Below are 22,963 nucleotides of genomic sequence, written 5' to 3'. Positions count from 1 at the left end.
GGAACGGACAAGCTCAGAGGAAGATTGGAAAGTTACTTTTACTGTAATGGGAGCCAAAGTTGATTTTAAGATTGACACAGGAGCAGATATCACTGTAATGTCTTTTGCTGAATTTATGAAACTGCCTCGACAGCCCCAGCTGGCGAAGGTTACTACAAATGTCCATAGTCCTGTTGGCCGCATTGATTGTGTGGGGAAATTTCTTGCCAGCTGTGAGTACAAACAGAGGAAGTTCACCATGTGGGTGCATGTGATCCAAGGTCAGTGTGTTAACAGTTTATTGAGCAGAAAAGCAGCCTGTGACTTGGGCCTCGTGGTCAGAGTGAATGAGATCTCTGAAGATATGTTTGGCGAGTTGGGCCTACTGAACTGCAAACCTGTCCGTATAGCACTTAAAAGTGACGCAGTCCCATACAGTATTTCTACTCCTCGTAGAATTCTGTTCCCGCTCATGCCCAAAGTGGAGAAAGAGCTCATGCGCATGAAGTCTATGGGGGTTATTGAAGAGGTTGTTGAAGCAACTGATTGGTGTGCCCCCATTGTTCCAGTTGCAAAGAAAAACGGAAAGGTGCGCATCTGTGTGGACCTGAAAAGGTTGAATGAGGCAGTGAAGAGGGAGAGATTTGTGCTGCCGACATTGGAAGATATAGCCCCGAAGTTGGCTGGGGCGAAGTTCTTTTCCACATTAGACGCTTCTAGCGGCTTTTGGCAGATCCCCCTGGATCCAAAGTGCCGCAAACTGACTACCTTTATCACACCGGTAGGTCGGTTCTGCTTCTGAAGACTCCCCTTTGGGATATCCTCCGCTCCTGAAATCTTTCAAAGGGAAATGAGTTCTCTCCTGAGTGGCCACGTGGGCACAGCAGTCATCATGGACGACATTCTAGTGTATGGGTCTACAGTGGAGGAGCATGATCAGCGTTTGAGTTGTGTGCTGCAGGCTATCAAAGAGTCTGGGCTGAAGCTGAATAAAGAAAAATGTCATTTTAGGAAAACTGAATTATGCTACTTTGGGCATATCATCAACGGGGATGGCATCAAGCCGGACCCCGAGAAAATTCGGGCTATTGAACAGATGAAAAGCCCTTCTGATGTACATGAGCTGAGACAGATATTGGGCCTTGTAAATTACGTGGGCAAGTTTCTTCCAGATTTATCTACAGTTTTACACCCTATCACAGAGTTGCTTAAGAAAAATGTTGCCTGGGTCTGGGGACCCTCACAGGAAAAAGCGTTCCTGCATGCCAAGTCACTGCTGGGGTCTGCCCCAGTGCTGGGGTTCTACGACCCTTCAAAAAAGACTGTGGTTAGTGCTGATGCAAGCAGTTATGGGTTGGGGGCTGCACTCCTGCAGCTGAATGACAACAAACTACAGCCCATCGCCTACTGTTCCCGCACACTGACGGCTGCGGAGTCAAAATACGCTCAAATTGAGAGAGTGCCTGGCTGCAGTTTGGGCCTGTGATCGCTTTCAGCGTTATCTAGTGGGTTTGGAGAAATTTAGTCTGGAAACTGACCACAAACCGCTAGTCCCTCTAATCAATTCTTATGACATTGACAAAACACCCTTGAGATGCCAGAGACTTTTAATGAGACTGCTCAGGTTCAATGTTCAGGCAGTGCATGTGCCGGGGAAACAACTGGTTGTGGCAGATACACTATCCAGGCTCCCGCTGGCTGCTGCTGAAGAATCCTCCACGGAATCGGATGTGAAAGTGTATGTTGATTCAGTTCTGGCCTCTAAGTCCATTTCTTCAAGGAAACTGGAAGATATAAAGAAAGAGACATATTTGGACACAGATCTGCAAGAAGTTATAAGGTACATAAAAGATGGCTGGCCCGAGAGCCGGGCAGCCTGGATGTCTTTAAATGCTTACCAGCCAGAGAGGTCGCAGCTCACGGAGCTGGAGGGGTTGGTGCTGTTCCAAGACCGCATTGTAATTCCTGTCAGCATGAGGAAGGAGATGTTAAACAGGATTCACGATGGCCACTTAGGCATTACAAAGTGCAGAGAAAGGGCAGCTACAGCTGTGTGGTGGCCTGGGATCAGCTCCGACATTGCAAATCACGTGTCTAAATGTGCCTTTTGCCGGGAACGCCGGCCTACTCAGAGAAGGGAGCCCTTAATGTCTACTCCGCTGCCTGCGGGGCCGTGGCAGAAAATAGCTGCTGATTTGTGTGAACTGCACGGGAAAAAGTTTCTTGTTGTGATCGACTACTATTCCAGGTATTTGGAAATTGCACCCCTGAATGATATCACAAGTCAGGCCGTTATCATTCGCCTGAAGAGCTTGTTCGCCCGCTGGGGCATTCCAATGGAGCTGGTGAGTGATAATGGTATGCAGTTCGCTTCTACAGAGTTCAGTGCTTTCAGCAGGGAATATGATTTTGTACATTCCACGTCAAGTCCACATTATCCGCAGGCCAACGGAATGGCTGAAAGGGCAGTTCAAACAACAAAATTCATTCTAAAGCAATCTAAGCCGTACCTAGCCCTCTTGTCATACAGGGCGACGCCCATTCAATCCACCGGGTTTAGCCCGGCACAGCTGATGCTAGGACGCCAGATTTGCACCACTTTACCCTCAGTGGGTGTCTTCAAGCCGCCTGGCCCTGTTCCTCGGGACGAAGTCCTTAGGAGGGATGAAGAGGCCAAAAAGGGTTATCGTTTCTTCTACGACAGGAGACATTCTGTCAGGCCTTTACAGGAAATGAAAGCGGGCCAAAGTATCAGAATTAAACTGGATGATGAGAAGAAATGGAAGACGCCTGCTACGGTAGTGGGCCGCTCTCCAGAACCAAGGTCTTACACAGTCCTTACAGAGGGAGGGACGGTTACACGCCGTAACCGAAGACATCTTCAGCCTGTACCTGAGAGTCTGGAACCGGATACCTCAGTACCACCGCCGGTGGGATCCCCTGTTCTAAGAGAGGTGCCTTCCCCTCAGCAAGATCACAGCGGGGATATATCTTTGCCTCCAGCAGACTCTTGTTCACCATCTTCTGTATCAGAGGACAGTTCATGCAAAGTTACATCAAGCGGAAGAGTGGTGAAACTTCCGGCCCGATACAGGGACTGACTTTAGCGAGAACAGTGACCGGAAGTATGGGCAGAATAATCCCATGGTCACTGTGGACTAGGGTAGTCTACCCCGATGTCCAAGTCAGGATGTAATTTATTTGTTCATGTTTTCTAATCTATCTGTTTTTATAATGTTCAAAAACAAAAATGTTGTTGTATACCTTGTTATTTATTATATGCAAATGTATGCTTTGCCTTTGAAAAAGGGGAAGATGTGATGAGAGCAGGATGTGATGTCACTAGTATGTGGGCGGGGCTTAGGTCCGGTGTCTGTGTCGCAGTTAGTTTAGTACAATCAACCTGACTAGATGTGTATTGTTATGCTCTGCAATAAAATAGAGTTGTACCATCATTGCTGTGTCCTGCATATGTCCTGCATCTCATGACAGCTGTCATTCAGTGACATCGGCTCCACTGAATGTATGAAGCTCGTTCACAAGGTTGCTGAGTTCGAGCTTCATAGATTCAGTAAAGACTGCTCTTTGTATGCGCATGCAGGGTAATGGATACGTGAGCGCACATCTCGTGGCACGGCATCAGCTGGAACGTACGTTACAACATGTCGGTGATCACCGCTTTCAGTATGCGGTGGTTTAGATAAGTATCAATATGCACAGGGTAATAAAAAAAAAAAAAAAAAAAAAAGTGTAAACACAATAAAGATGCAAATCGATAACTATATAAAAATGAAAAAAACGTAGTATATGAGAACATAAGGTGTTTAGGGTCCCTTTAAGAAGACCAGAAAGTGACTAAAACGTTTATCACACAATACACACAGCCTGACTCACTCACCCAGCAGCAGCTGCACAGGAAGTAAAAGGGAGGGAAACAAAACAAAGAGCAGTTCAATACTAAACTACATCTCCCAGAATACATGCAGAGAAGTCACATGTTAATCAGCAGCCAATCAGACAAAAGAAAATATGCAACCATTTCAAAGACAAATTGGATGCTATTTAACATTGTTTAAATGCTGCAAATTCATAGAATTAGTAACTGAGCCCATTGTCACTGTCATATCCTCTACTAGTGCATTACAGCTACACTATATACATAAAGCTACACTATATATTAGCACTTTCACTAGCACTGAGCCCATTGTCACTGTCATATCCTCTACTAGTGCATTACAGCTGCACTATATACATAAAGCTACACAATATATATTAGCACTTTCACTAGCACTGAGCACATTGTCACTGTCATATCCTCTACTAGTGCATTACAGCTACACTATATACATAAAGCTACACAATATATATTAGCACTTTCACTAGCACTGAGCCCATTGTCACTGTCATATCCTCTACTAGTGCATTACAGCTGCACAGGGGCGTATTAAAGGGACAGTCTACACCAGAATTTTTATTGTTTTAAAAGATAGATAATCCCTTTATTACCCATTTCCCAGTTTTGCATAACCAACACATTTATAATAATATACTTTTAACCTCTGTGATTATCTTGTATCTAAGCCTCTGAAAACTGCCCCTTTTTCAGTTCTTTTGACAGACTTGCAGTCTAGCCAATCAGTGCCTACTCCCAGATAACTTCTCGTGCACGAGCACAGTGTTATCTATATAAAATACGTGAACTAACACCCTCTAGTGGTGAAAAATTGTTAAAAGGCAATCTGAAAGAGGTGGGCTTCAAGGTCTAAGAAATTAGCATATGAACCTCCCAGGTTAAGCTTTCAACTAAGAATACCAAGAGAACAAAGCAAAATTGGTGATAAAAGTAAATTGGAAAATTGTTTAAAATTACATGCTCTATCTGAATCATGAAAGTTTATTTTGGCCTAGACTGTCCCTTTAAGGCATAGGCCAATGAAGCTGGTGCCTAGGGCGGCAGACTTTTGAGTGCCTAGGGCCACTCTACTGAACTAGATGCAATTATTATCACTGGCTCTTATTTAAGTTCTGTATCCTGTACTATTAATAATTATCCACAACACAAGACACCCCACACATGCTCGTTGTGCCAAGGGATGCTCTGTTTTGTGGGTGGCCCATGTAACTCACTCTGGGTTCTCTTCCTGTGTTACTTCCTGTGTCAATAGCTGCTTGCTTCCGGACGGAGAAAACTTGGCTGCACAATGGAGTGGGGCAGAAGACTATACGGCACTGCAGCGCACCTGTACTGGGACACACGTGGAGCTTTGGCCCAGTTAGTGTGTTGTGTACTCTGACTTTACAGGCAAATGCAAGCATGGTGCATGTGCAGCTTATACATTTCAAGGGTCAACTTATGAATCCTCCTGGTCCTCAACAAGGCTACATTGTATGCTCTTAGCGCCTTTATAGATAGATATAACAATAGTTACGCTTGCAGCAGACCTCCAGAGTGGCCACTTTGATGGATGCATACTTTCTGACTTCCTAAAGAGGTTCATATAATCTCAGACATATCTCTCTTTCAAAGCTACATTGTGGACAGAGTATCTTTGTTCTGAAACTATGGGGATCATACTTGTATAACTATTTATTCAATATGTATGTTCGCATTAGATAAGTGTTTTGGTGTTTCAGTAGCATAACAACAAAGAGTTAACTCCAAGCTTTAAACCTCCCTTCCATGTAAAAAGCTTATTTGTGCTTTTAGTTTGTTTTTCCCAAATGTATGTGTACCTACTGGCATAACTTCCTGACATGGATCATGCATGCTGCTTTCAACACCAGTACTGAGCACATCTCTACTTGAATTGTAGTGCTTAGTGTGGGAATATTCCTCAGTAGCTATCTCTTTTGCCCAACTCTGTTATTGTCCTATACACCACAGCAGCCATTTTGTGCCAAGTGCACGTCCACAGTTACACTCTTTAGTTTCCCTAGTACTTGTCCATTTATGAGCTGTGCCCTTTCCACTCAAATCTGCCCATTTGCCCACTCGCAACAACCCATTGACACCACAGCCATTGGACTAATGTTATTGTCTGTTACTGTTACAATAATACTGTTTGTTTGAAAAGGTTAGCTCATTATATATATATATATATATATATATATATATATATATATATATATATATATATATATATATATATATATATATATATATATATATATATATATATATATATATATATATAATGTGTGAGAGAGTGACCAAAGTGAATGCAAGCCCTGGTGCACATCTACTTAAAGACATTATTATTTTATTTATTTTTGTACACCCTGCCCAAAAAAATATTACATCTAAAAATGGCCTTAAACCTGTGGGTGGTGGGGGGCAGCAGAATTTTGAGTGCCTGTGGCAGCACAAAACCTAAATATGCCCCTGCAGCTACACTATATACATAAAACTACTCAATATATATTAGCACTTTCACTAGCACTGAGAAGAGAGCTGCACTAGAACAGATCTACACTGTGTATTAACCCCTTCACTAGAACAGATCTACACTGTGTATTAACCCTTCACTAGAACAGATCTACACTGTATAATAACCCCTTCACTAGAACAGATCTACACTGTGTATTAACCCCTTCACTAGAACAGATCTACACTGCGTATTAACCCCTTCACTAGAACAGATCTACACTGTGTATTAACCCCTTCACTAGCACGGATCTACACTGTGTATTAACCCCTTCACTAGCACGGATCTACACTGTGTATTAACCCCTTCACTAGCACGGATCTACACTGTGTATTAACCCCTTCATTAGCACGGATCTACACTGTGTAACAGGGCCGGACTGGGACCAAAAAAGGCCCGGGCATTTTAGGGCACATACATGCAGACACATTCACATACATGCAGACACACAACATGCACAGCATTCACATACATGCAGGCGCACAACACACACACAGCATTCACATACATGCAGGCACACAACATGCACAGCATTCACATACATGCAGGCGCACAACACACACACAGCATTCACATACATGCAGGCGCACAACACACACACAGCATTCACATACATGCAGGCACACAACACACAGAATTCACATACATGCAGGCACACAACATGCACAGCATTCATATACATGCAGGCACACAACATGCACAGCATTCACATACATGCAGGCACACAACATGCACAGCATTCACATACATGCAGGCACACACACAGCATTCACATACATGCAGGCACACACACAGCATTCACATACATGCAGGCACATACACAGCATTCACATACATGCAGGCACACAACATGCACAGCATTCACATACATGCAGGCACACACACAGCATTCACATACATGCAGGCACACAACATGCACAGCATTCACATACATGCAGGCGCACAACACACACACAGCATTCACATACATGCAGGCACACAACACACACACAGCATTCACATACATGCAGGCACACAACATGCACAGCATTCATATACATGCAGGCACACAACATGCACAGCATTCACATACATGCAGGCACACGCACAGCATTCACATACATGCAGGCACACACACAGCATTCACATACATGCAGGCACACACACAGCATTCACATACATGCAGGCACACACACAGCATTCACATACATGCAGGCACACAACATGCACAGCATTCACATACATGCAGGCACACACACAGCATTCACATACATGCAGGCACACAACATGCACAGCATTCACATACATGCAGGCGCACAACACACACACAGCATTCACATACATGCAGGCACACATTTCATTCACATACATGCAGGCACACAACATGCACAGCATTCACATACATGCAGGTGCACAACACACACACAGCATTCACATACATGCAGGCACATACACAGCATTCACATACATGCAGACGCACAACACACACACACACAGCAATCACATACACGCAGACGCACAACACACACACACACAGCATTCACATACATACAGACGCACAACACACACACACAGCATTCACATACATGCAGACGCACAACACACACACACAGCATTCACATACATGCAGACGCACAACACACACACACAGCATTCACATACATGCAGACGCACAACACACACACAGCAATCACATACATGCAGACGCACAACACACACACAGCAATCACATACATGCAGACGCACAACACACACACAGCAATCACATACATGCAGACGCACAACACACACACAGCAATCACATGCAAGCACACAGCACATAGCAAAATGTATGTCCCCCCATCTTAGCAGAAAATACTGATGCTGAGAATTGTACCATTAGCTATTTCTTGTTATAAGGTTAACAGAGCAAGACAACACTAAACCACATAAAATACATTAACCCTTGCTCATGAAGTTTCACTACAAGGATATTGGGAACACAAATAAACTTTACAGAAAAAAAGTCTGAAAAAAATAATACATTTAATATGTGCTCTGCTAGATGCAACAAATAAAAGTTATATATATATACTCACTCACACACACACATATATATATATATATATATATATATATATATATACTCACTCACAGTCACACACTCACATATATATATATATATACACACTCACAGTCACACACTCACACACACACACACACACATATATATATATACTCACTCACAGTCACACACTCACACACACACACATATATATATATATATATATATATATATATATATATATATATATATATATATATATATATATATATATATATGTATGTATGTAGATAGAGAGCACTCTCACTTTCCAAACTTGATGCCAGGGTGCCAGCAGATAAATATACATGGTAAAGGAAGGCACTCACTGGTCTTTTTTCTTCAAAATAACTTTAATAATCGTGACGTTTCGGGGACTCACTGAGGAAGGGGAGTGAGTCCCCGAAACGTCACGATTATTAAAGTTATTTTGAAGAAAAAAGACCAGTGAGTGCCTTCCTTTACCATATATATATATATATATATATATATATATATATATATATATATATATATATATATATATATATATATATATATATATATATATATATATATATATACTCACTCACAGTCACACACACACATATATATTAAATTAAGGACAAAAGTGGAGTAGAGAAAAATACCATGTTAAGCATAGGCTTAGGCTAAGAAACATTTTCGGCAGGGGTTAAAAAAAAAAGTCTGTTCTGCAGTGAGCTGGAGGTGGGGGGCAGGGAGCTTTATGTCCTATCAGGGCAGCATAAATCACAACTTAGAAAAAACAGCCCCCCTTACCTTCACATTCCTGAGTGTAGAGCAGAGAGGCTGTCGGCAACGCACTGGAAGAGGAAGGAATTCAGGCAGGGATGTCACAGTGTCATCATTTCTATGCCTGTGTACAAACTCAGTCTCAAAAGAACACTAGACATAGACACTACTGTTCAGAAACCCAAATATAAATACCCTGCCTGCAGCCACAGATCTTATCGTTATTGATCATGATTGACACTCAGACAGTGCAGCAATTTTATTCAGGAGCAGAGTCAGTCTCAGTGTTCTCCCTCTCACTAGTACTACACTAAACACTGCCTGTCCGATGCTAAAGGGATCAGATGTGGTCTTAAACTAACTTCAATGAGTTCAAGTTTCCATAGAGATAATTAACCATGGGGGATCGGCCAGCACACTGAGTTCAGTTGCTCAGAGATCCTGACCTGTTGTGCCTGCTGCCAGGCACAACAGATCTACACTGTGTAATAACCCCTTCACTAGAACAGATCTACACTGTATAATAACCCCTTCACTAGCACAGATCTACACTGTATTAACCCCTTCACTAGAACAGATCTACACTGTGTATTAACCCCTTCACTAGAACAGATCTACACTGTATAATAACCCCTTCACTAGCACAGATCTACACTGTATTAACCCCTTCACTAGAACAGATCTACACTGTGTAATAACCCCTTCACTAGAACAGATCTACACTGTGTATTAACCCCTTCACTAGAACAGATCTACACTGTGTATTAACCCCTTCACTAGAACAGATCTACACTGTATAATAACCCCTTCACTAGCACAGATCTACACTGTATTAACCCCTTCACTAGAACAGATCTACACTGTGTATTAACCCCTTCACTAGAACAGATCTACACTGTGTAATAACCCCTTCACTAGAACAGATCTACACTGTGTAATAACCCCTTCACTAGAACAGATCTACACTGTGTAATAACCCCTTCACTAGAACAGATCTACACTGTGTATTAACCCCTTCACTAGAACAGATCTACACTGTGTATTAACCCCTTCACTAGAACAGATCTACACTGTGTATTAACCCCTTCACTAGAACAGATCTACACTGTGTAATAACCCCTTCACTAGCACAGATCTACACTGTGTATTAACCCCTTCACTAGAACAGATCTACACTGTGTATTAACCCCTTCACTAGAACAGATCTACACTGCGTATTAACCCCTTCACTAGAACAGATCTACACTGTGTATTAACCCCTTCACTAGAACAGATCTACACTGCGTATTAACCCCTTCACTAGCACAGAGTCAGTCTCAGTGTTCTCCCTCTCACTAGTACTACACTAAACGCTGTCTGTCCGATGCTAAAGGGATCAGATGTGGTCTTAAACTAACTTCATTGAGTTCAAGTTTCCATAGAAATAATTAACCATGGGGGATCGGCCAGCACACTGAGTTCAGTTGGTCAGAGATCCTGACCTGTTGTGCCTGCTGCTGAAGTGCTGCACCAGCCTGAGCCACTAGCCAGTGTTTTCCCGCCTAGCTAGCCTACCCCACCCATCCATTTACAACCTCCAACTACCAACTCCAAAGAAAAAGGTCCTCTCAGTCTCTCTCTCTCTGAGTGAGACCAGACCTCCTACCTGCCCTGCAGCTGCTGCTGGCCACCTGCTGAGTCATCATAGCCTCAAGTCAATATCGCCATCACTAGTGGTGCTGCTCACTAGCCCCCCAGCCTTACGGAATGCCCATGGTCTGGAGTCTGGACTAGTCTGGAGAATGAGATGGAGCCTATGGAGGACTCAGGGGACCCACCTGGCCCCCAGCCACTGACACACCGACACGCACGTGACACACAGGCAGCCGCAGAACTAGTCTGTCTTGCAGCCTGAGCCTCTGTGTGTCACGTGGACCCGGCAAGCGGCACGAGCGTAGTGCAGCCGCATGCAGGGCGTGTGTGTGGCTGTGACGTCACTCGCAGTGTGCTCAGCCTCAGACCCATGCCAGAAGCAGTGCGCCTGTGCGGCTGAGTGCTTGTATGACGGCTCTGAAGTACTAATAGTAGACGAGGCCGTGGGTTTACAAAAACTGCTGTGTATTATCCCCTTTACTAGAACAGATCTACACTGTGTATTAACCCCTTCACTAGAACAGATCTACACTGTGTAATAACCCCTTCACTAGAACAGATCTACACTGTGTAATAACCCCTTCACTAGAACAGATCTACACTGTATTAATCCCTTCACTAGAACAGATCTACACTGTGTAATAACCCCTTCACTAGAACAGATCTACACTGTGTATTAACCCCTTCACTAGAACAGATCTACACTGTGTAATAACCCCTTCACTAGAACAGATTTACACTGTGTAATAACCCCTTCACTAGAACACATCTACACTGTGTAATAACCCCTTCACTAGAACAGATCTACACTGTGTATTAACCCCTTCACTAGAACACATCTACACTGTGTAATAACCCCTTCACTAGAACAGATCTACACTGTGTAATAACCCCTTCACTAGAACAGATTTACACTGTGTATTAACCCCTTCACTAGAACAGATTTACACTGTGTAATAACCCCTTCACTAGAACAGATTTACACTGTGTATTAACCCCTTCACTAGAACAGATTTACACTGTGTAATAACCCCTTCACTAGAACAGATTTACACTGTGTATTAACCCCTTCACTAGAACACATCTACACTGTGTAATAACCCCTTCACTAGAACACATCTACACTGTGTAATAACCCCTTCACTACTCACTAGCACAGATCTACACTGTGTACATAGTTGCCAACATTTCTAAAAAAATTCCAGGGACACTTTGCAGCAGAGCAAGCAAGCGGGTTACTGGAGTATTGACGACCTACTGTTCAACTGCTCCGCCCACTCAGTTCTGCAATCAAAACACACCAATTTGAAAGTAATAGTATAATTTAGACTTATCCATAGTTTATTATACAGATTATAGCACCAAGCTCTTACACCTACCCAGTCTCTGGAACACATTCTGGGCATATGGTTATTTTTACAACACAGCATCAAAATTAGAAAGACAAATAATATGTAAACCCATTCAATAATAATAACAATATTACATTAGGAATGAATTATATTTAAATAAAACACTATATCTATTTATCATCTATCTATCTATCTGTTTATGTGTATGTGCGTGTGTGTGTGTGTGTGTGTGTGTGTATATATATATATATGCAAACAACAAATAATGTGCAAAGGAGATTTTCAGGGACATTTCCAGGGACAAAAAAAAATCCAGGGACATACAACAAAATCCAGGGACTGTCCCTGGAAATTATGGACTGTTGGCAACTATGTGTGTATTAACCCCTTCACTAGAACAGATCTACACTGTGTATTAACCCCTTCACTAGAACAGATCTACACTGTGTAATAACCCCTTCACTAGAACAGATCTACACTGTGTATTAACCCCTTCACTAGAACAGATCTACACTGTGTATTAACCCCTTTACTAGAATAGATCTACACTGTATAATACCCCCTTTACTAGAACAGATCTACACTGTGTAATAACCCCTTCACTAGAACAGATCTACACTGTGTATTAACCCCTTCACTAGAACAGATCTACACTGTGTATTAACCCCTTCACTAGAACAGATCTACACTGTGTAATAACCCCTTCACTAGAACAGATCTACACTGTGTAATAACCCCTTTACTAGAATAGATCTACACTGTATAATACCCCCTTCACTAGAACAGATCTACACTGTGTATTAACCCCTTTACTAGAACAGATCTACACTGTGTAATAACCCCTTCACTAGAACAGATCTACACTGTGTAATAACCCCTTTACTAGAACAGATCTACACTGTGTATTAACCCCTTTACTAGAACAGATCTACACTGTGTATTATCCCCTTTACTAGAACAGATCTACACTGTATAATAACCCCTTCACTAGAACAGATCTACACTGTGTAATAACCCCTTCACTAGAACAGATCTACACTGTATTAATCCCTTCACTAGAACAGATCTACACTGTGTATTAACCCCTTCACTAGAACAGATCTACACTGTGTATTAACCCCTTCACTAGAACAGATCTACACTGTGTAATAACCCCTTGACTAGAACAGATCTACACTGTGTAATAACCCCTTTACTAGAACAGATCTACACTGTGTATTAACCCCTTCACTAGAACAGATCTACATTGTGTATTAACCCCTTCACTAGCACAGATCTACACTGTATAATAACCCCTTCACTAGCACAGATCTACACTGTATAATAACCCCTTCACTAGCACAGATCTACACTGTGTATTAACCCCTTCACTAGAACAGATCTACACTGTGTAATAACCCCTTCACTAGAACAGATGTACACTGTGTATTAACCCCTTCACTAGAACAGATCTACACTGTGTATTAACCCCTTCACTAGAACAGATTTACACTGTGTAATAACCCCTTCACTAGAACAGATCTACACTGTGTATTAACCCCTTCACTAGAACAGGTCTACACTGTATAATAACCCCTTCACTAGAACAGATCTACACTGTGTAATAACCCCTTCACTAGAACAGATCTACACTGTGTAATAACCCCTTCACTAGAACAGATCTACACTGTGTATTAACCCCTTCACTAGAACAGATCTACACTGTGTAATAACCCCTTCACTAGAACAGATCTACACTGTGTAATAACCCCTTCACTAGAACAGATCTACACTGTGTAATAACCCCTTCACTAGAACAGATTTACACTGTGTAATAACCCCTTCACTAGAACACATCTACACTGTGTAATAACCCCTTCACTAGAACACATCTACACTGTGTAATAACCCCTTCACTACTCACTAGCACAGATCTACACTGTGTACATAGTTGCCAACATTTCTAAAAAAATTCCAGGGACACTTTGCAGCAGAGCAAGCAAGCGGGTTACTGGAGTATTGACGACCTACTGTTCAACTGCTCCGCCCACTCAGTTCTGCAATCAAAACACACCCATTTGAAAGTAATAGTATAATTTAGACTTATCCATAGTTTATTATACAGATTATAGCACCAAGCTCTTACACCTACCCAGTCTCTGGAACACATTCTGGGCATATGGTTATTTTTACAACACAGCATCAAAATTAGAAAGACAAATAATATGTAAACCCATTCAATAATAATAACAATATTACATTAGGAATGAATTATATTTAAATAAAACACTATATCTATTTATCATCTATCTATCTATCTGTTTATGTGTATGTGTGTGTATATGTGTATGTGTGTATATATATATGCAAACAACAAATAATGTGCAAAGGAGATTTTCAGGGACATTTCCAGGGACAAAAAAAAATCCAGGGACATACAACAAAATCCAGGGACTGTCCCTGGAAATTATGGACTGTTGGCAACTATGTGTGTATTAACCCCTTCACTAGAACAGATCTACACTGTGTATTAACCCCTTTACTAGAACAGATCTACACTGTGTATTAACCCCTTTACTAGAATAGATCTACACTGTATAATAACCCCTTTACTAGAACAGATCTACACTGTGTAATAACCCCTTCACTAGAACAGATCTACACTGTGTATTAACCCCTTCACTAGAACAGATCTACACTGTGTATTAACCCCTTCACTAGAACAGATCTACACTGTGTAATAACCCCTTCACTAGAACAGATCTACACTGTGTAATAACCCCTTTACTAGAATAGATCTACACTGTATAATACCCCCTTCACTAGAACAGATCTACACTGTGTATTAACCCCTTTACTAGAACAGATCTACACTGTGTAATAACCCCTTCACTAGAACAGATCTACACTGTGTAATAACCCCTTTACTAGAACAGATCTACACTGTGTATTAACCCCTTTACTAGAACAGGTCTACACTGTGTATTATCCCCTTTACTAGAACAGATCTACACTGTATAATAACCCCTTCACTAGAACAGATCTACACTGTGTAATAACCCCTTCACTAGAACAGATCTACACTGTATTAATCCCTTCACTAGAACAGATCTACACTGTGTATTAACCCCTTCACTAGAACAGATCTACACTGTGTATTAACCCCTTCACTAGAACAGATCTACACTGTGTAATAACCCCTTCACTAGAACAGATCTACACTGTGTAATAACCCCTTTACTAGAACAGATCTACACTGTGTATTAACCCCTTCACTAGAACAGATCTACATTGTGTATTAACCCCTTCACTAGCACAGATCTACACTGTATAATAACCCCTTCACTAGCACAGATCTACACTGTATAATAACCCCTTCACTAGCACAGATCTACACTGTGTATTAACCCCTTCACTAGAACAGATCTACACTGTGTATTAACCCCTTCACTAGAACAGATCTACACTGTGTATTAACCCCTTCACTAGAACAGATCTACACTGTGTATTAACCCCTTCACTAGAACAGATTTACACTGTGTAATAACCCCTTCACTAGAACAGATCTACACTGTGTATTAACCCCTTCACTAGAACAGGTCTACACTGTATAATAACCCCTTCACTAGAACAGATCTACACTGTGTAATAACCCCTTCACTAGAACAGATCTACACTGTGTAATAACCCCTTCACTAGAACAGATCTACCCTGTGTATTAACCCCTTCACTAGAACAGATCTACACTGTGTATTAACCCCTTCACTAGCACAGATCTACACTGTGTAATAACCCCTTCACTAGAACAGATCTACACTGTGTAATAACCCCTTCACTAGAACAGATCTACACTGTGTATTAACCCCTTCACTAGAACAGATCTACACTGTATAATACCCCCTTCACTAGAACAGATCTACACTGTATATTAACCCCTTCACTAGAACAGATCTACACCGTGTAATAACCCCTTCACTAGAATAGATCTACACTGTATAATAACCCCTTTACTAGAACAGATCTACACTGTGTAATAGCCCCTTCACTAGAACAGATCTACACTGTGTATTAACCCCTTCACTAGAACAGATCTACACTGTGTATTAACCCCTTCACTAGCACAGATCTACACTGTGTAATAACCCCTTCACTAGAACAGATCTACACTGTGTAATAACCCCTTCACTAGAACAGATCTACACTGTGTATTAACCCCTTCACTAGAACAGATCTACACTGTATAATACCCCCTTCACTAGAACAGATCTACACTGTATATTAACCCCTTCACTAGAACAGATCTACACCGTGTAATAACCCCTTCACTAGAATAGATCTACACTGTATAATAACCCCTTTACTAGAACAGATCTACACTGTGTAATAGCCCCTTCACTAGAACAGATCTACACTGTGTATTAACCCCTTCACTAGAACAGATCTACACTGCGTATTAACCCCATCACTAGAACAGATCTACACTGCGTATTAACCCCTTCACTAGAACAGATCTACACTGTGTATTAACCCCTTCACTAGAACAGATCTACACTGTGTGCTAGCCCTTCACTAACACAAAGAGTTGAACAGTACTTAGTATCCCATTGCCTGGCACAAGCAGATGATTAACATGAATTAAAAGAACAACATTTATAACAATTATAAACTTTTTAAGAAGACCAGAAAGTGAGTAAAACGGGAACGGTGTAAAAGCCGGAACGGAAAGGAAATTTGATTCAAATTATAATGGGATGTGTTAGAGACTCTTGAGAACAATTTTAGGAACAATAATCTTTGTGATGTAATATTTAATTAACCCTTTAACTACCAAAATAGTGTCTGGAACCAAACATAACAGCCCAGAACAGCACCTTCCCAGAAAACCAAATTCACAAGTCACACATGACTAAATGTAATAAGTGTAATCAGCCACAAACCATCCACAGAAACCACGTTCCAATGCCTGTAATACTATTTTTCATGAAAAGTGACTGAACGGCACCTTTCCAGCAACATATACAGACCAAATTCACTAGACACACATAACTAGATGTGATAAGTGTAAACGACCACAAATCATCCACATAAACCACATTCCAATACCCATTCTGGCCAGTAATAGGCTTTTTCATGAAAAGTGAAAGAACGGCACTTTCCCAGCAAACTAGATATATCAAATTCACCAGTCACACATGACTAAATTTAATGGGTAATCAGCCACAAACCATACACAGAATCCCCATTATGATATCTGTTCTGGCCATTAATACGCTTTTTCATAAAAAATGACGGAACGGCACCTTCCCAAAAACATACACAGATCAAATTCACCAGCCACACATAACTAGATGTGATAAGTGTAATCAACCACAAACCATCCACAGAAACCTCGTTCCAATACACATTCCGGCCGGTAATACGCTATTTCATGAAAAAGTGACGGAACAGCACCTTCGCAGCAAGCCATATACATCAATTCACCATTCACACACGACTAAATGTAATGAGTGTAATCAGCCACAAACCATCCAAAAAAAAACACATTATATCTGTTCCGGCCTTTAATACGCTTTTTCATAAAAAGTGCAGCAACATATACTGACCAAATTCACTAGCCATACATAACTAGATGTAATGCGTGTAATCAACCACAAACCATGCACAGAAACCACGTTCTAATACCCATTCCGGACAGTAATATGCTTTTTCATGAAAAGTGATGGAACGGCGCCTTCCCAGCAAACCAGATACAGGTGGCCCTCGGTTTACGACGGTTCAATTTGCGCCGTTTCAGAATAACGCCCTTTTTTTTGCTATTGAAAAGCATTGACTGCTATTGAAAGCATTAGCACATGCATACATTAAAATAGCCAGTAGGTGGAGCTGTCCTCTTGTGTTGCAGCAAACACATGCAAAGAAAAGCAAGCCAGACATGATCAATGGATCAGCTTTCAAAGGAACAAGATCTAGCAGCCACTTCCCTTAGCTGCAGACTCAATGCAGAGAACTGTTTGCAGAAAAAGGCAAGTAAAAAACGTTTTTGTTCATTAAACTTAGTTTGATGATGATGCAGTCTGTTGTGTGATTAAACACAGGCAGGCTAATCAGTGTATAACCAGACCTGAGCAATGGATCCGTTTTTAAAGGAACAAGATCTAGCAGCCACTTCCCTTAGCTGCAGAAAAATGCAAGTAAAAAAACGTTTTTGTTCATTAAACTTAGTTTGATGATGATACAGTCTGTTGTGTGATTATTTTGTTTTTGTTCATTAAACTTAGATTGATGATGATGATACAGTCTGTGTTTGTGTGATAATTTCATTAGGTGCGGTTTAGCAAATGTTTATGTTTATTAAACTTAGTTTGATGATGATACAATCTACAGTATATTTTTAGGTTTATAATGCTGTTTACCATTTAAAGTCTTCATTTCAAAGCTTTAAAAATAATGTATTAGGTGTTACTAATGACAATTTTGAGAGGGGCCTGGAACCTAACTCCCTCACTTCCCATTGACTTACATTATAAACTGGGTTTCAATTTACAATGGTTTCAATTTACAACCATTCCTTCTGGAACCTAACCCCGGCGTAAACTGAGGGTTACCTGTACATCAAATTCACCAGTCACACAAGACTAAATGTAATAAGTGTAATCAGCCACAAACTATCCACAGAAACCACATTATGATATCTGTTCCGGCCTGTAATACGATTTTTCATAAAAAGTGATGGAACGGCACCTTCCCAGCAACATATACAAACCAAATTCACCAGCCATACATAACTAGATGTAATAAGTGTAATCAGCCACAAACCATCCACAGAAACCACAATATGATATCTGTTCCGGCCTTTAAAACACTTTTTCATTAAAAAAATGTCGGAACCGCATCTTCCCAGCAACATATAAAGACCAAATTCACCAGCCACACATAACTAGATGTGATAAGTGTAATCAACCACAAACCATCCACAGAAACCACATTCCAATACCCATTCTGGCCGGTAATACACTTTTTCATTAAAAGTGATGGAACGGCACCATTCCAGCAAACCAGATACATCAAATTCACCAGTCACACATGACTAAATGTAATGAGTGTAATCAGCCACAAACCATCCACAGAAACCACATTATATCTGTTCCGGCCTTTAATATGCTTTTTCATAAAAAGTGACAAAACGGCACTTTCCCAGCAACATAATCAGACCAAATTCACCAGCCACGCATAACTAGACGTAATAAGTGTAATCAACCACAAACCATCCACAGAAACCACATTCCAATACCTATTCTGGCCAGTAATACGCTTTTTCATGAAAAGTGATGGAACGGCACCTTCCCAACAAACCAGATACATCAAATTCACCAGTCACACATGACTAAATGTAATAAGTGTAATCAGCCACAAACCATCCACAGAAACCACATTATGATATCTGTCCCGGCCTTTAATACGTTTTTTCTTGAAAAGTGACGGAACAGCACCTTTCCAGCAACATAGACAGACCAAATTCACCAGCCATACATAACTAGATGTGATAAGTGTAATCAACCACAAACCATCCACAGAAACCACATTCTAAAACCCATTCCGGACGGTAATATGCTTTTTCATGAAAATTGACGGAACAGCACCTTTCCAGCAACATAGACAGACCAAATTCACCAGTCATACATAACTAGATGTGATAAGTGTAATCAACCACAAACCATCCACAGAAACCACATTCTAAAACCCATTCCGGACGGTAATACGCTTTTTCATGAAAAGTGACGGAACGGCACCTTCCCAGCAAACCAGATACATCAAATTCACCAGCCATACATAACTAGATGTGATAAGTGTAATCAGCCACAAACCATCCACAGAAATCACATTATATCTGTTCCGGCCTTTAATATGCTTTTTCATAAAAAGTGATGGAACAGCACTTTCCCAGCAACTTAGACAGACAAAATTCACCATCCACACATAACTAGATGTGAAAAGTGTAATCAGCCACAAACCATCCACAGAAACCACATTATATCTGTTCCGGCCTTTAATATGCTTTTTCATGAAAAGTGACGGAACAGCACCTTTTCAGCAACATAGACAGACCAAATTCACCAGCCACACATAACTAGATGTGATAAGTGTAATCAACTACAAACCATCCACAGAAATTACGTTCCAATACCCGTTCCGGCTGGTAATGCGCTTTTTCATAAAAAGTGATGGAACGGCACCTTTCCAGCAACATAAACAGACCAAATTCACCAGCCATACATAACTAGATGTGATAAGTGTAATCAACCACAAACAATCCACGGAAACCACGTTCCAATACACATTCCGGCCGGTAATACGCTTTTTCATGAAAAGTGACAGAACGGCACCTTTCCAGCAAACCAGATACATCATATTCACCAGTCACACATGATATAATGTAATAAGTGTAATCAGCCACAAACCATCCACAGAAACCACATTATGATATCTGTTCCGGCCTTTAATTTGCTTTTTCATGAAAAGTGACGGAACAGCACCTTCCCAGCAACATAGACAGACCAAATTCACCAGCCACACATAACTAGATGTGATAAGTTTAATCAACCACAAACCATCCACAGAAACTATGTTTCAATACCCTTTCCGGCCTGTAATATGCTTTGTCATGAAAAGAGTATTAGAAGGCCGGAACACATATCATAATGTGGTTTCTGTGGATGGTTTGTGGTTGATTATACTTATCACATCTAGTTATGTGTGGCTGGTGAATTCGGTCTGTCTAATAACACTGAACCCAAATGTTTTCATGAAAAAGCGTATTACTGGCCGGAATGGGTATTGGAACGTGGTTTCTGTGGATGGTTTGTGGTTGATTACACTTATCTCATCTAGTTATGTGTGGCTGGTGAATTTGGTCTGTCTATGTTGCTGGGAAGGTGCCGTTCCGTCACTTTTCTTATAAAAGCGTATTAAATGCTGGAACAGATATCATAATGTGGTTTCTATGGATGGTTTGTGGCTGATTACACTCATTACATTTAGTCGTGTGTGACTGGTGAATTTGATGTTTATGGCTTGCTGAGAAGGTGCTGTTCCATCACTTTTCATGAAAAAGCGTATTACCGTCCAGAATGGGTATTGGAACGTGGTTTCTATCGGCTAGATTTAGAGTTCGGCGGTAGATGGGCTGTTAACGCCACGCGTGTTTTATGTCTAACGCACGGCATTGTTTGACTCCGGTATTTAGAGTTAATATAAGACCATCTAACGATGCTCCTAACGCGTGTATGTCACACGCGTAATCCTGCCCGCGTTAGACAGTCTCCCATAGAGATCAATGGGAAAGGCAAAAAATAGCTTTTTTCACCTAACACTCGATCTCGCGAGAAATACGCACAGCTCGGTCATATGACGCATACCACATCATGCACAACAATAACACGCCGCAAATGTCACAACATCAATCAATCAACAAAGCACACAAGCATTACACATTCACAAGCGGGGGAAGTTTTAATACTATTTATACGTGGAATACGCATATACTTTAAGATGCGGAAAATCGCACAATAACAACAAGGATTAAAAAATATATACATACACTAAAAAAAAAATCGCATTCAATATCATTATATATTATGAAAAACATACATATACAACACTTCACGAAGAACACACCATCGCAAATTCACATTTAAAAAGAATACTATTGGACAATGTTAGAGAAAACGACCACTATGACATCATCGCATTCTACACATTCCACAAATACCAACTCAAAATGAGCATGCGCAAATTAACACACCTAATACACATTGCAATAATATTAATTGCTAATAAAGCACACCTGAACACTAATTACAATGGAAATTGGGACATCATTAAACATTTACACAGGGTATATAAGCACCACACAAGCAGGGCTTCTTTGACTGTGTTGCTGGTGGGTCTTTGGAGATTTAAGAATAGAGATTTTGCGATTTTTTGAGAGTGAGTTAGTGTTAGTGTGAGAGAGTCAGTTGGTAGTGTTAGCGTGAGAGAGTCAGTTGGTAGTGTTAGCGTCAGATAGTCAGTTGGTAGTGTTAGCGTGAGATAGTCAGTTGGTAGTGTTAGCGTGAGAGAGTGAGTGAGTTAGTGGGAGTTAGCGGGAGTGGGAGAGAGTCTGTTAGTGGGAGCGTGAGTGAGTTAGTGGGAGTTATTAGTGATAGTTGTTAGTGTGAGCGTCAGTTAGTGGTAGTTAGTGAGCGTTAGTGGGAGTGTTTGTTATTGAGAATTAGAAGTAGTGTTAGTTAGCGAGCGAGTGATTTATCTGTACACTTAACACATTTACACGCAAACACATTCAATACATACATACACTTATCAATAACACTACATACACTCCATACCCCCTACCCCCTCATACTACACTCCATACCCCATTCCTTGTAGTCCCATTCCCTTTCATCCCATTTACTCTTATCCCATACCCCATACCCATCCCATACCCATCCCCTAGTTACATTTAGTTTACATATCCTCCTTTTAGTCTTATTCTTTTCGTTTATTTAAATACTCCTTACCCTCTTTGTTTTTTTTTACATCCCTCACACTTTAAGCACCTTTTTTGTCTTTTTAGTTCTTTATTTTGACCCCCTTTCATTTCATCACACTCACTTTTTTTTTATTATTTGGGGTTTAGTTTAGGGAGGAGATGGAGGCCAGGCAGGGGACAGGTAGAGGGAGGGGGAGAGGAACAGGGCAGGAAGGGGGGCAGGAAGGGGGGCAGGAAGCGGGGGTGGAAG

This window comes from Bombina bombina, chromosome 5 (genome assembly GCF_027579735.1).
Source record: "Bombina bombina isolate aBomBom1 chromosome 5, aBomBom1.pri, whole genome shotgun sequence".
NCBI classification, from domain to species: Eukaryota; Metazoa; Chordata; class Amphibia; order Anura; family Bombinatoridae; genus Bombina; species Bombina bombina.
This window is presented reverse-complemented; position numbering follows the sequence as displayed.